Here is a 14,743-nt window from a genome sequence, read left to right as displayed (position 1 = left end):
GCTGACGAAGGTAACTTACTTACACATACACACACACACACACACACACACACACACACACACACACACACATATATATATATATATATAAGGAAGACTGTTAGATATTAGACATCCTGCAATGGTATGATGTAACATCTCAGGGCAGTGCCTATATAGCATACGGATAACGTATGCTCCGTACTGATTTCTGTAGTAAGCAAGAGGATTCCGTATATTTGTACAGCACAATATACCGATGTCCGGAGAACGGATTTTTCTCAGTGTGATATTCTAGCTAAGAAATAATCATCCTTCGCTACGTTGGCTTAACCTAACTTCTTTAAACTAAATCCTTGTTATAGCTAGATTAGAATTGTTTTAGTAGGTATGTCGCGTAAATAAACTGTTGCATTAGAATTACAGTGTCTTATGGAAATCCCCAGTAAAGCTCTTTCTAAGAAGAAAATTCTACTGTACTATTGGAAATTAACGTTAAAAAAATCAAATCTGATATATATCAGTTAGTAGGGTTCATTGAGGTGAACAGATATGAGTGAGTGCAATTCCTCGTGCATAATTTTCGAGAAAATGAAGAAAAAGGAACTCTTTGGTAAACCTAGAAACTAGTGCTGTACGTGACTCTGGAGTAGACTCACCAAACTTTTCATTACGACACTAGAAAGATAACATGCTCAATAATCAGGCGCACACCCAGAAATTTTTGCAGGAAGTGGTCCAAAGTTCAGGGAATGGGTGTCCAATACTACAAGACAGTATATGAAGACACGGTGGCTCGGTGGTAGAGCGCATATCTCTAGTGTGTGGGGTCCTGATTCAATCCCCTGCGAAGTAAGTTTGTGGTGAACAACATCGTGTTCGTGAGTGCAGTAAATATTTTATTTCAGTATACAGAGATGAACTGAATTGCAGGGGAGATAGGTAACAAACAAGTCTCATTCTTTGTAGACATACGGGTTTTAAAATACTTATGAAATTAGTAACCAGTTAGAAAGAAGTACTCAACTCAATATCACTACAATCCATGGAATGCTATGTTTAGCCAGGTGTAGCACGTTCAGCTAGGTGATGCGTAGTGAGTGCATCAGCTCTCAGTTATTATTTCTGACTTTCTGGACCTGAGTTCCTGCTTCTTCATTCACGTAGTTCCCTGATGAAACGAAATCTTTCAATTTTGCGATTCATGATATGCCTTGGAAGCTAAGGAAAATGATTATATAATAAACTAAATGGTGGAATGAAAAAAAAAGTGGGAGGAAGCGGCAGAACACGAGAAAATCCACGCAATTGTGGTCGTCCAGCTTAAAACACACTTGACGCAAGCTGGGATCAAACTAGATAGCCTACGCACCAGAGGGAAGCACTCTACCACTGAGCTACAGCGGCCCTTCATAATAATGAGTCAACACCAGAAAATGCTAGTGGTCCAATTGCGAGTAGAACCAGGAACATATTACGAAGTCGCGTGCGCTATAACAATTTTAGCCAAGCAGGTCAATTAATTTTAAAAAAAATGAGCAACCTGTTTCTTTTGTATGTCTACTTACACCTGCAGATGTTTATGCTGAAGAGAAAGAGTCCCTTCCCTCAAAAAGAAGAGAATTCAGTACATATCCAGTTTATTAAAATCTTATGTAGGGTTAAAGGGAGGTTATGGGAAGTGAGTTTTGTTTTTAACATGATTGTACTTGTGATAAATTATAAAAAAATATATAATTTTAAAGTTGTTCTTAATTTTTGAAGAAAAGGTAAATTCTATGGCACTGTTTTATATTCACAATCTCTAACAGAAATATAAATTCACATTTTGCTAAAATAGCACAAAACATATAAATAATATACTGGTGTACATTGATTGCATGTACAAACAAATAATTGGTGGGAATATTGTGAGTGCTTAAAAATAGAAAGTAAAACAAAATACAAACGATAAATTGAATAATTCGGAAAACGGATTGTTATGGTCCATTATACTCTAATAAACTCAAATTAAAGCAAAGACTATCGCACTTGGAAAAGCCCCTAAAACGTATCCGATGATTTCTCCAACTAAGAATGAGAAAATGGACAATTTATTGGATATGTGTGGATTGAGAATGATTGTTTGCACAGAGCAATATATTCAACGTAGAATTTATTTTCATTTTAGAATCACCAATTTAAACACAAAGAATTTCCTTGCGCCAGACGTTAGGTATTTGTGTTATTTTTTTTAGTAAAATTTATTCACTTAACAAGTTTCCGAGCTAATTTATAAAACTGATTTACGATGTTTTCTGTAATTTATGATGCAATTATTTTTAACTATGTGGAAATTCTCTCTGTTACGTATATATATAATGCCGGTTTGAGCTATGTCGGCTTACCGCTATTTCTCTTCTAAACACACACACATGTTCTATATTCAACATAGGCAATATGAAAGTTGTCTGCGTCGTTTATTTAATTAAATTAAGAAATACAGAAACATTCTAATATTCTTTAATGCTTTTCGTAAAGACATTTTGAAGCGATAAATTTAATCGTAAACTTTCTTTTTCTCTTGAAGGGCAACATACACTATAACTCGAAACATTGAATAGCAGCAAAGATTGAGTTATATTCCTCAGAAGTTATTCTATTATTTTTTTAACTGAACTTTTAGTTTGGGTAAGTAAATTTCGAGAAATCAAGTGGAAAGACCATTTATTGAAGTATTAAAATAAGTATGTACTATTCTCAGAATAAGTAAGAAAAACTATAATTACTGTACAGTTTTAGTATTCATTTAGGCCTAAGTAAGGTTATCAGACCCAGACATCAATACTTATTTTGGAAAGTTTGTAAAATGTCCGTTTTTTAATCTTCAAATGATATTCATATAAGTTTATACTTCAATATCTCCTCTAGGTGTTTTCATTTGTGCCCTGGTGTATTTACTGAACGAACTGGTTACACTGACTACTTTAGTCGACAGTTGAGTAGCGCAGTGAATAAGACAGCGTCAGTAGTAACACTTATCTGAAATTACTTATTTAGAATATTGAATGGATAAAATAATTGATTCATCGATGCCCAGTAAGATGGATCGGAAAAAAGTGAATTTTTGAGTATTGAATTCTAATAGTGCGGAAAAGTATTCAGAACCTTTAAAAAAAAAAATCTTATACTTTATATTCAGTTCGCGCAAAAGCACTAAAGTTTTTAAAAAAATTATGACAGAAAACACTAATTTTAAAGATTAAAGTTTTTCAACTTCCAATAGCATGAAATTACTTTACTTTACTTTAGCTATACACTAATGGTAACAATATTTTAAAAATTACAGCGGTGCATTTAGAGTTTGCGCATATGGTCTAAAATTAAGGAATTTCGGTGAAGAATCTATTTCTTTCTTATTAACAATATTATAAACAGACGCAATTTGTATTAATATATATATATATATATATATATATATATATATATATATATATATATATATATATCCTTTTTTTTACTAATTTGTTTTGGTTAGTGAATTTGTGTATTCAAATTGAAGAAAAATTCTTAGCTTGCAGCTCTTCAGCTGTTTCATACAATTAGTTCAGTTAAAATAATCCAGATAACATCTCATGGTGTTGGCTGCAATTCGAGCTTTAACCACGTCCTATCTAACAATATATTACTCAGAATATCATATATTTTATTTTCCTATTATTAGCCCAGCACGCCATCTTGAAATTGGGTTTCTTGTATAATTTATGCATTAAAGATTACAATGTTTCTCTAATACAGCCATCTTTGATATATTATTCGCACACTTCCCTGTCAGATGTTTGAGTGCGACAGGAGAATTTTATAAATTCAAAAGCCAGGCTGAGTTTTATTTTGCAAAATGAGTCTGTTCTCGAACTTACATTTTGTGTAATCAATAAGTTCAATGTTGTCCTTGGAATCAACATCTGTTCCTCGTTCGTCTGTTGACTCTTAACTTTCAGTATTTTCCTGTAACCCAACTCTTGTATGTATTGTCTCTGTACCACTGTCGTCGCCAGCAACACGTTCTCAGGATGCACAGAAAAATAGTTTCACTTACTGGATTGATGGGTCCAGTCATTCCCGATGGTTGACATGTGTACCGAGTTTTGCGATTGTTTATATCCTAAACGAGTTCTATGAATGAACTGAAGATACTAGTCACTTACATTGTTAGAACATATGCTGCTTCCTGGTTTGATATTAACCCTTCTTGCCGGGAGTCCGAGTATGCACTGGCCATTTAAATGCCTACTTTGTGACTAGGATCTCAAGTACGCACTCGCTTAAGTGCAGAGTATTAACAAAAGTCAAATTCTTTTGGCATATATATATATATATATATATATATATATATATATATATATATATATATATATATATATATATATATATATATATATATATATAATGTTCCGCCATAACTCAGGAACGCTTGCAGCAATTTCAATCGAACTTAGTACACTTATTACTTACAATCAGAAAAATAATACTGTGGAAGTAAGACACCAAACAGACCTAGGGGAGAGTATGAGGAGTGACTTATAACCATTATCGAAAATGAGCGATATTGGTGTCGAATTTATAGTTTTTGTGATTGATCAGGTGAAGCTTGGCACTCCCAATTCCGGTTAAGTACAAGTTCAGCCCCAATCAGCACTCCTGGAAGGGAGAAGGTTGGCATGTAAAATATAAACAATGAGCAATATTAGAGTGGAATCAACAGTTTTCAGGGTCCCTAAGGTAATAGGTGACAGTCCAGGTGTCATTTAAGTCCAAGTAAAACACCCAGTGAGGATAAGATCACCCATCGACCCTAGGGGGTGTAGGAAGGGAAAACATGTAAAATAATAATAATAATAATAAAATTGATATTAGTGTCAAATCCATAGTTTTCTGAGTCTCTGAGATGCAGAGACTCATCTTTTGATGTCGTTTAACTCCATATTCACACCACATTAGCAACCCTATGCGGTAGAAAGGGAGTAACATGCAATAATAATTGAAAACAATCGATATTAGTGTCAAATCTATAGATTTTGAGGGGGGAATGAATAGTCATACCCCCAATACCATTAAGATTCAAATTTACCCCATCGGAATCGAGAAGAGAAGGAATGAAAAATAAAATGCCTAAGGTGACTGAAATTACTGTCGAATCCATACTTTCCGGAGTCACTAAGCTTTTAGGTGACACCAATCCCCATGATATTTAAATCTAGGTTTAGGCAAGAATGGGCAACACCGAAGGTGCTCTTTGTATCTATCTATCTATATCTATCTATCTAGATAAATAGATAGATAGATACACGAGTATAAAGATGGGTGGATATGCATTGAAATGCCTGGAGGAATTTCAACCAAACTCGTTACACATATGATTTCCAATAATGGGGAAAGATGCTGTAGTGTAAGACACTCCTAGCTCTACTAGGAGTGAGGTAGAAAGGGGTGACGTGTGAAAATAGTGAAAAAATCCTATATTAGTATCGAATTCCTAGTTCTCGAAATCGCTGGGATGAATACAGATACTCCCGTCGCCCTTTAAGTTCACATTCAGCTCCCATCAACATGGTAAGTGACAAGACGTGAAAAATAAAATATTCAAAATGAATGAGAATAGTATCGATTCCATAGTTTTTGAGGTCGAGAAAATGACTGACCCGTGCTTCTGTCAACGTGTCCTTCTGTCAACCTGAGAACATATTAGCAATGATAGTGGCTGAAAAACAACACATATGAGAGTTGTATTACAGGAAAACACAGAAAGCTAGAAATCAACAGACGATGTGGAAATAGTGGAAGTTTTATGCCTTTCTCAGTACATTTTGATGCCAAGGACTACATTGAGCCTATCGATTAGGCGGAATGTTAGCTATTGTCCCCTTTAATGACGGAAAGCTAGAGAACAGAAAATATTTTATCATTTGTGCAAAATAAATCTACATGACTTTTGCATGTATAAACTTTCCCTGTCATACTCAGACATTTCAAAGATATACTAGTCTTACGACAAAGTCTGCCTGGAATGTGTGTGGATAATATAGCCGAGATAGCTGTTTTAGAGAGACATTGGCAATCTTTGATTCCTAAATTATACCGGAATTCCGATTTAAAAATGGTGTGCTGGACTGATAATGGTAAAGCAAAATGATGTAACATTCTCTGAGTTGTTATATGGTTGGGTAGGACATGGACGGAAATCGAATTGCAGCCAACTCCATGTGATGAGATCTGGGTTATTAAAAAAAAAAAAAAAAAAAAAAAAGCGCTTGGTTCATCTCCAATTTAAATATGCAAAACCATCCTCTACAACAAATTAGCAAAAGAATATGCTGTTAATACATGAGTGCATATGTTTGTACTGCTACTGTTAAAAAAGTCGATTTTTACCGAAATTTTACCGAACTTTAGGCTGTATCCGCGAACTCTAGATACACCACTGTAATTTTATAAATATTTTAAGGATTAATATACAGCTAAAATAAAGTACTATCATGCTAGTAGCAATCGTGAAACTTAATCTTTAAAATTTGAGCATTAACGTAATAATTGTTATTTTTCGTCATTTTTTAAAATTGAAGATAAGACTACGAATTTTCTTCCTTTATTAGTATCTGAATATTCAACTTTTCAGCACTATTAGAATTTGATACTCGAAAATTCAATTTCTTCGACCCACACTTATGCCCAGATGCAGTAGTCGTATTTCACATTTTGACAGTGTACTTCTTTCTGGCTCCGCAAAGATAAAGAGTTTTTGGAAATACAAATCTTTTTTCAAGATAAAGGAAATATTTTGCGAACCTTAAAACAGAGTTTTTTGTTTTTTAAAATGCATAATCTCACAAGTAACTGAGTTGGGGATTTTTTGTGTGAAATTCAGCACGGAAAATTTTAATTAAAAACTGAGCAAAAGAAAAAACGTACCTTAAGTGTTCTAACAAAATTATATTCCTTCTGAAAACTTTACTCATTTAGCGGTTATGTACTATTTGATATAATCACGTAGATCGATCTCGTGCTTTGTGTTTGGTTCTTTGTTCGTTTCCAACGTTAAGCTCAGTTTATCTCAGAAATATTGAATGAGTGAAAACCTTAACAGTATAAAGTAAAATTTTGATCAAAATTAAGATAACTTCATTAATAATAAGTTCACAATTACAAACCAAAAGGTTCGTGTGCAGGCCCGTATCCAGGGCGGTCTATGGTAGCCCCCCTAAAATTTTGCCGGCCCACCTAAAATTTTCACGGTAGGCTTGCAAATGAACTATAATATGGCGATGAACTATAATATGATTGGATCGGGCCCTCTCTAACTTCAGTCGCCCCCTTACGGGCTGGCTACGGGGCTGTTCGTGTGCCAAAGAGATCTAAGTAGAATATGTTGTTTGCTACATAAAAACATTGTCTATAATCGTACTTACCGTAAGAAGCTTATGATAAACTTAAGAAATCCACTTTAAACGCATTTTTCTCTTAAAATATATGCGTTACGGCATTCTCCCATTTAATTGATAGTCACCTTGGGGACACGGTGGCTTACTGGTAGAGCACTTTCCGCTGTTGCGTGGAGTTTGTTTTCGATTCCCGATCAAATAAGTTTGTAGTGGACAATATCGTGTTCGTGGGTTTCCTCGGGGAACTCCCGTTTCCTCGCACATTATCATTCTACCAATTATACCATCATCAGTTACTTGTCTTAATCATCCGTCTCCCTTTGCCTATACAGGGCAAAAGCGAAGGACATTAAACTGAAAAATTTCACATCATTTCAAAGATAGTGACCGTGCAAAATACTTACTATTCTCCCTCAAAGCAGTATTTATTTTGAATCATTTTTCTTACTTTCCTTATTTTCTTTAGGGAAAAAAAAAAGAAAAATAGTAATCTCAAAAAAGAAATTAAGCGATTATTGTGCCTCTAAAACAAATTGTTGAGAAAAGTTTTGCCATAATCTCTTATAGATAAGTGCCTCTCACAGACACGGAAACAGTGAAAGCGAGCGAGCGAGCGCGAGACAGAGGAAAAGGAATTATCTCTAAGGATTTTCTCCTTCTAACCAAGAGATAGCTAGAGAGAGATTGAGGAAGGACATTGTATTGTCCGCTGGTGAATACACTGTGAAAGTTTCTGTTGTTTTTTCTTTTATTATTCTATCTCACTTTCTTTCTCTTTTCTCTTCTGTGCTGTTTCGTACGACACCATTAATTTGCCTTGTTTCGTAGAGCAACGGCCCGAGTACAAATTGAAAACGATGGTTTTGTTCCTCCCTCCTTTTGTAGGCCAAAAAAATAGAGAGAAAGAGAGAGAGAGAGAGTACCATCATCGGAATTTCACAATAGCGAAACGGGTAACTCAAAAGCAAAAGGATAGAACGAACAGAAGAATACCAGGAAAAAGAGATAGGAAGAGAAAGCACCACCTTTACACTATATAGGAGAAGACTTTAGTCCGCCATTTGTCGTCTTAAAGTGCGAAAAGTCTTTATATTTTTTTCTTTCTTTCTTTATTCCTCTTTTAATGGACTTAGAACTTTTCAAGTTCTTCATTACACTTCTAAGAAAGAAAGGAGGTAGAAAAAAGAACCTTTTCTTTTTCATGTGTGTGTGTGTGAGAGAGAGAGAGAGAGAGAGAGAGAAATAGAGAGAGAGAGAGAGAGAGAAAGAAAGAAAGAAAGAAAGAAACGATGAGAGATTTTTGAAGCCTTCAAGATAGAACCAAAAATACTTACTTACTTATGGTATATGGACAAAGAACAAAAGAAGAGAGGGATGAACTAACTAACTGATTGTAAGAGAGTTCTTTTATTTCTCTTTTTCTTCCCCTCCCCCCTCTACTGATTCTTTGTGCAAAGACTACCACTACTCTGCCAAGAATGTAGCAGCTTAAGGCATTTGAACAAAAGACGATGGTTTCTCTTTCTCAAAAGTTTTCTAGAAATTTCCAGGACTCTTTACGCGATACTCTTCTCCTCGTTTCGTCTTCTCTCTCTTTCTCTTTTTTTTCAATCTGAATGTGGTTACTAAACTGTAGAGTCGTCACAAACCGGGAAATCGTTCTCTTTTAGCTAACAGTCACCCACACTACACTTTATATAGAACATATAGAATATACAGGGTGGATCATTTATTGTGGTACTCCATTCTAACTTTTAATCTAATAAACTAAAAACGCTAATGGACATTTTGTATCATACAAATATCGGCAGTGAGAAATAGTTTGGCATACTCTGCTGCAATACCACAAGGTTAACAGTGTTGCCAAACCAACATAAAAATGTATTTTATTTTCAAATGGCACTACGTCAGATTATTACATATTTCAAATTCGTATGTAGACTGTAAACATATAATACCTAACTTGCACGAAGTGTTGCAAACTCAAGATGATACAGTATCACAAATATAAACCAAATTTTGGACGATTTTACAACAGTAATTACGCAAATAAAACGGTGTAATGGACATCCAAAGTACCGTAGTGTCGAATACTATGTTTGTCATATGACGTGTTTTGAACTAGTAGGAAAAATAAGTTACAGGGAATTGAGTATTTGACTCTTTTCAAAGGACTTGATTTCCAAAAAGTTTATTTGATAAGTATCATATCAAATTATGTACATGATTTTAAATAGATGTAAAACTCTTAATGGCATTTACAGCAATTTGATATCTCAAGCCATTCGGAACATATAAAAAAGTGTTACTATTTATTTCTCATTATTATTAATAATTTTGTTATGCCACACTACTGGCATTAACAATTCTGTTTTTATTTGTGACTTAGTTTATTTTATTCACAGAAGTAGTTCATAAGTTAATGTGTTTATGTTATGCAATTCATAATCTTTATCGTTTGTTTAATTTTTTCCAAAGTTGTAATTTTCTAGTTTATTTAATTGGTTATCTTATTATTTACCTGCCCCAAAATTACCAATTACTTATTAAATGCACTAATTAATTGAAATGATTTAATTGTCGGAAGAAGAAGAAGAAAATATTCTAGATTTTTAAAAGTTTGAAAAAAAAAAAGAAAGATACAATGTAGAAAGAAGGGAAAGTGTTTTGAATATATAATTAAGGCTGGTACCGAACTGATTCCGAAACGGACGAGTTGATTCCCATTAGCTGACAGTGGATTTACCCCTAGCGTACGAGTTGATTCCCATCTGGTGAGTGCGTATTTACCCTTAGCGTAGGAGTTGATTCCCATACCGTGCGATTCCGATTTCGCATACCGTACCGATTCACGTGTGCCAACCATATCTTGGCTGCTTGTGAAGTAGTAGTTAAGCAAACTATCCTAAATAATTTCAACTTTTGAATAACTCACTTGACAGATGCAAGTTGCAATATAAATTTGAGAAATTTTATATAGTGAGCAAACTACAGAAAAAGAAGAAAATTACTTTTGACTCGCCATTTTCGCTACTTGGAAGATGCTGGAGTAAATATGTCAACTTCATTTGCATCACTAAGTACACCACTAAAATATTTTCAATCACTGAACTCAGTCATTGACTAAACACAGTCAGGAAACACAATTACTAGCAAAGATGCCGCGGACCACCTATTAAGAATCACTAGTTCACATGCATTACACATTTTTATTATTTTTTATTGTTACTCTCATAATTTACGTGCTAAGTTGTAACTGTCAAGCATAAGTAATGGAATTATGTTCATGGGAGAACCTTGTAGCAGATTTTCCGAAGATATTCATAACGGGTAATGGTAGATTCTGTTAGTTTAATCATTTGTTCTTCTATATAGTTCTGTTTGTCCCGCATTTTTTTAGGAGTGGTCTTCTTCTCGCTTCTCATTTTAACATAAGTTTCAGCCTGAACGCCCTTCAATGTTTCTATCAGGTGGAAAATGTTTGGATGGGGAGAGTAAAATTGAGTGTTCAGTTTAGAGTGGAATGCTTCGCAACAGTTAGTAGTACGTTCAGAACTACTATTAAAGTCGGTCCACATTATGGGTGGGAAGTCGCTGTTTGCTAGAATATAGGTCTCAAATAAATAATCAAAAAATTCATACAGTTTTTCATGTGTAGGTTTGATGGACATTAGATCTTCTACGAAGCAGTCTTCAATTTGATCTGGTGGCAGAAGGGGCAGTCCAAACAAGGTTATGAAAAGTGCCCCTAGTTCAGAGTCTTTCGATTTAAAATCATTTACAGTCTCAAGGATTGAATTTTTCTCCACCATGACTCGCCGAGATGGAATCTGCAACCTTTTATAGTCGTTTGGAGCCAAACGTAAGCAATTGCTTGGTGGGTTGCGGTCTCAAAGTCAACGTATATAATTTCTGGATTGGTGATATTTTTAATTAAGCACAAAGCTTCCTTGTATATGTCAGAGATTTTGTTTGGGAGGAAAAAAGACGGGAAATAGTTTTTTTTATTTACACCGTAAATTATAAATATTTGGTGGAACAGCTTAGGGCAGCTCTTGAAAGTCCCATCTACATATAAAGTTTTCGAATTCTTAAGAAAATCCAAATTACTTTCACACGAGAAACCAACAATATTATTTTCTGAGTCGTTCATAAACAAAAAGTTTTCGCCCCTGTTTGTGTTCAAAACACTTTTCTCTAGGGCTTCGTGCAGTTCTTTTAAGTTTTTAGGCAACTTCGGAAGCTTGTGTGAGCGAGCAGCATTAATATTTTTCCTACTTCGAACTAAATCACGTATTGTGAGTGTGTCGATATCACTATTAGCTACGTCGATGCGTATAAGTTTCGACCGGTGCTCACACAAATTTTCTTTCGCCTTCCTTTTGACTGAATTACTAAATCTTTGCCGGTTTAATGTACGAGAGTTATCTTTTTCATGATTATGATCTCATTGATCTAACAACAGAATTTAAAGAGTTTAGGATTACAAAACACTTACATGTTCTTCTCGTACATTTATATCTTTCAACCCCACCAACGAGACACTTATGGAAACAAAATTTGTAACCATCTGTCACCAACAGTTCCTTGCCCTTTTCAACTGGCATCACTTAAAACTCCATCGCTGGCACACAATGAACTGGTTGCTCTCAAGTTAATAGCGACACCTGCAGGAACTGTGTGAAAGCAACCCGGGAATCAACACGGACAGTGAGGGTTCGTAGTGTTGGGAATCAACTCGGATGTTATCGTTAGACAAACTTGTCGAATGCGGGAATCAATTCGTACACTACCAAAACCCCAAGGGACGCAAAACGGCAGCAGCGATAATTAAAACCAAGTTTAATTATTTATAAAAGAGAGTTAAGTAAAGCAAATTTTGAATCCAATTTAATATAGAGAGATGAATAAGATTTATTCTTATTACAGCAACGTAATAACAATTGGTAAACGATATTTACTGTTAAAATTTGATAATTAATTGTGATGGCAATCAAACAAACGATAAATATGTTGCAGTAGAAGGTTATTTCTAGGGGTTTAAACCCTCCTTTTCTTATCGTAGGCCACCAAAAGGAATTTAAAATGTAGGAATATTCACCAATCTACAATTAAAGAAAAACCTTTCATCAGAATTTGTGTATTTCTAGCGTCTGTTTGTATGAAATTCAATATATTTAGAATGATTGAAACTTCTGTATATCGTCCTTACGTAATAATCACAGTAACAAGATCATAAGTATCGGCATATTGAATACAGTAAAATGTTAATGAATTTAGAAATAACTCTTTTATTATACGAGATATCTGATTTGAATTTATCAGCAAAACTCATGACTCAGTGGCGGTGCCAAACATTATTCTCTGGTATCCAAATTATGATATGAAACTCATAGGCAAAGTTGTTTTATTAAATATTATTATTAATAATAATGGTATATGAATACGTGTGGTACTTAAAATGAAGATAATAATGATTGTTAAGTGAATCAGTTGTTTATATAGAATGGAATTTAATTTTGCCGAAAGATTTAAATAATATAATGTTGATTGAATATAACGGGTGGAAAGTTAGCTTCTGTACATCTGCGAAGAGCCATGCCGTCCTTTCTAATACGTGCTGCAGTGGCACAGATCTGCGAAATAAGTTCATTACGGGTGGCTGGCTTGATTTTATATACTTCATTCTTCATCCACCCTGAGATTCCGTAGTCCATTGGCGGAAAATCAGGTGACATGGGTGGCCAAGGTATGGGTCTAATCCAGTGTCCGGCGTAGAGCTCATTAAAGAACTCTCGGACCTGCAATGTGCTGGAGCCCTCTCTAACTGAATGTACATTTTTCGGCGAATACTCAGTGTTATGTCCTCAAACAAAGGTGGTAGTGTCTCCAGAAACTGAAGGAAAGTCTGTCCATTCAGGTTATTGTCTACGACGATTGGGCCAGTGAGTATGTTTTTTAGTATGAGACAGCACATCTGTGCTGGAAATGTGTGGGGATCATGGCATGCGGATTGGCATCACACCAATAATTGCCATTGTGGCTTTTATTTATGTTATGTCGCCTAAAAGTATCCTCATCGGAGAACATCATGTAAGGGATTAAGTGCTCATGTTGCATTACCCATGTACAAGGGGCCACACCTTTCTCTTCGTCACCATCGTGAAGGCTTTGCACACGCTAGAAATGGGACGGATGCGGGACTTCCTCTGCTAATATTCTCCACACCGCCATATGAGACCCGATCTCGAGCCGACGTGCTATGCGCCTGATACTTGTTGTGGGGCTGCGTTCCACGATTGCATTCTATCCGTCTCAGCATGTCCAACAGTGGGCATTGTGCCATGGTCCTTGATGGACTGGTACACGCTGTCGAACACAAGGATGTTTGGTGTTCGTCAGTTTGGAAATCTACAACGGTTCTCGTTTATTGCCTGATGACTATTGGCATTGCAGAACCCATAGACGAATATTATGTCTGCGTATTTTGAATATGTAAACACAGAGGGCATGTTGACCTCCACTGACCTTTCCGCACTCACACAATTGAAGCATAGGACATGGATCTGGAATCAGGGTCTCGCTACTTGGCGCGGAGCATAGGATCTAGGCTGACCCAGTAGAACCCTCCTCACTGCATTTGTACACTTTCGTATGCGTTAATGGTACTACTAGTAATAACTCAGTGAATGCGTACGTGGTGTTTTCTGCTGTTCCTGCTTTTCCCCAATTTACTCGAAAACTAGTTGTTTCGGGATATATGTTCATATGAACTTTTTTCATGTATTAGTCGTGTATAATCACCTATAGCAGTATTTGCATTACCTCCCGTTATAATATATTACACCATAGTACAAAGTACATTTCAAAAGTTGGCAAATAACAGGCAGGATTCCCTAAGAAGCTAGGCATAGAGCATGTCAATTTATTTTATTACTCTTTTAAAAATGTAAAATTAGTCTTTGTGTATCATAAACAAGTTTCGTGATTTTGGTGCGAAAATCGTCTTTCATTGATTTTAACATTTCTATTTACTTGATGGTTAACAAGTTAAGGTTTAAACTCAAATTATCATTTAGTACCCGTAATTCTTCTGAATAGCAAATACTGATATTATTATTATTAAATACTTCTATAAAATTTAACATCGTCCAAGCCCAAACTTCGATGGCCAACAGCTCGGGAACCAAAAGACTGGATAGGAAAATATTTAATATGCATCCTAACAAGGCAGGGTACCTCGATGTAACACACAGATTCTGATAAGATTGCAGAGACATAGAGAACATCGAAAAAGAAGCGACACGCATTTTTTAAATATCGGCCAACAAACGCACTGAAAGGGC

The sequence above is a fragment of the Thermobia domestica genome, chromosome 9 (genome assembly GCF_964235325.1).
Source record: "Thermobia domestica chromosome 9, izTheDome1.hap1.1, whole genome shotgun sequence".
Classification (NCBI taxonomy): Eukaryota; Metazoa; Arthropoda; class Insecta; order Zygentoma; family Lepismatidae; genus Thermobia; species Thermobia domestica.
Note: the sequence above shows the minus strand (reverse complement) of the source record.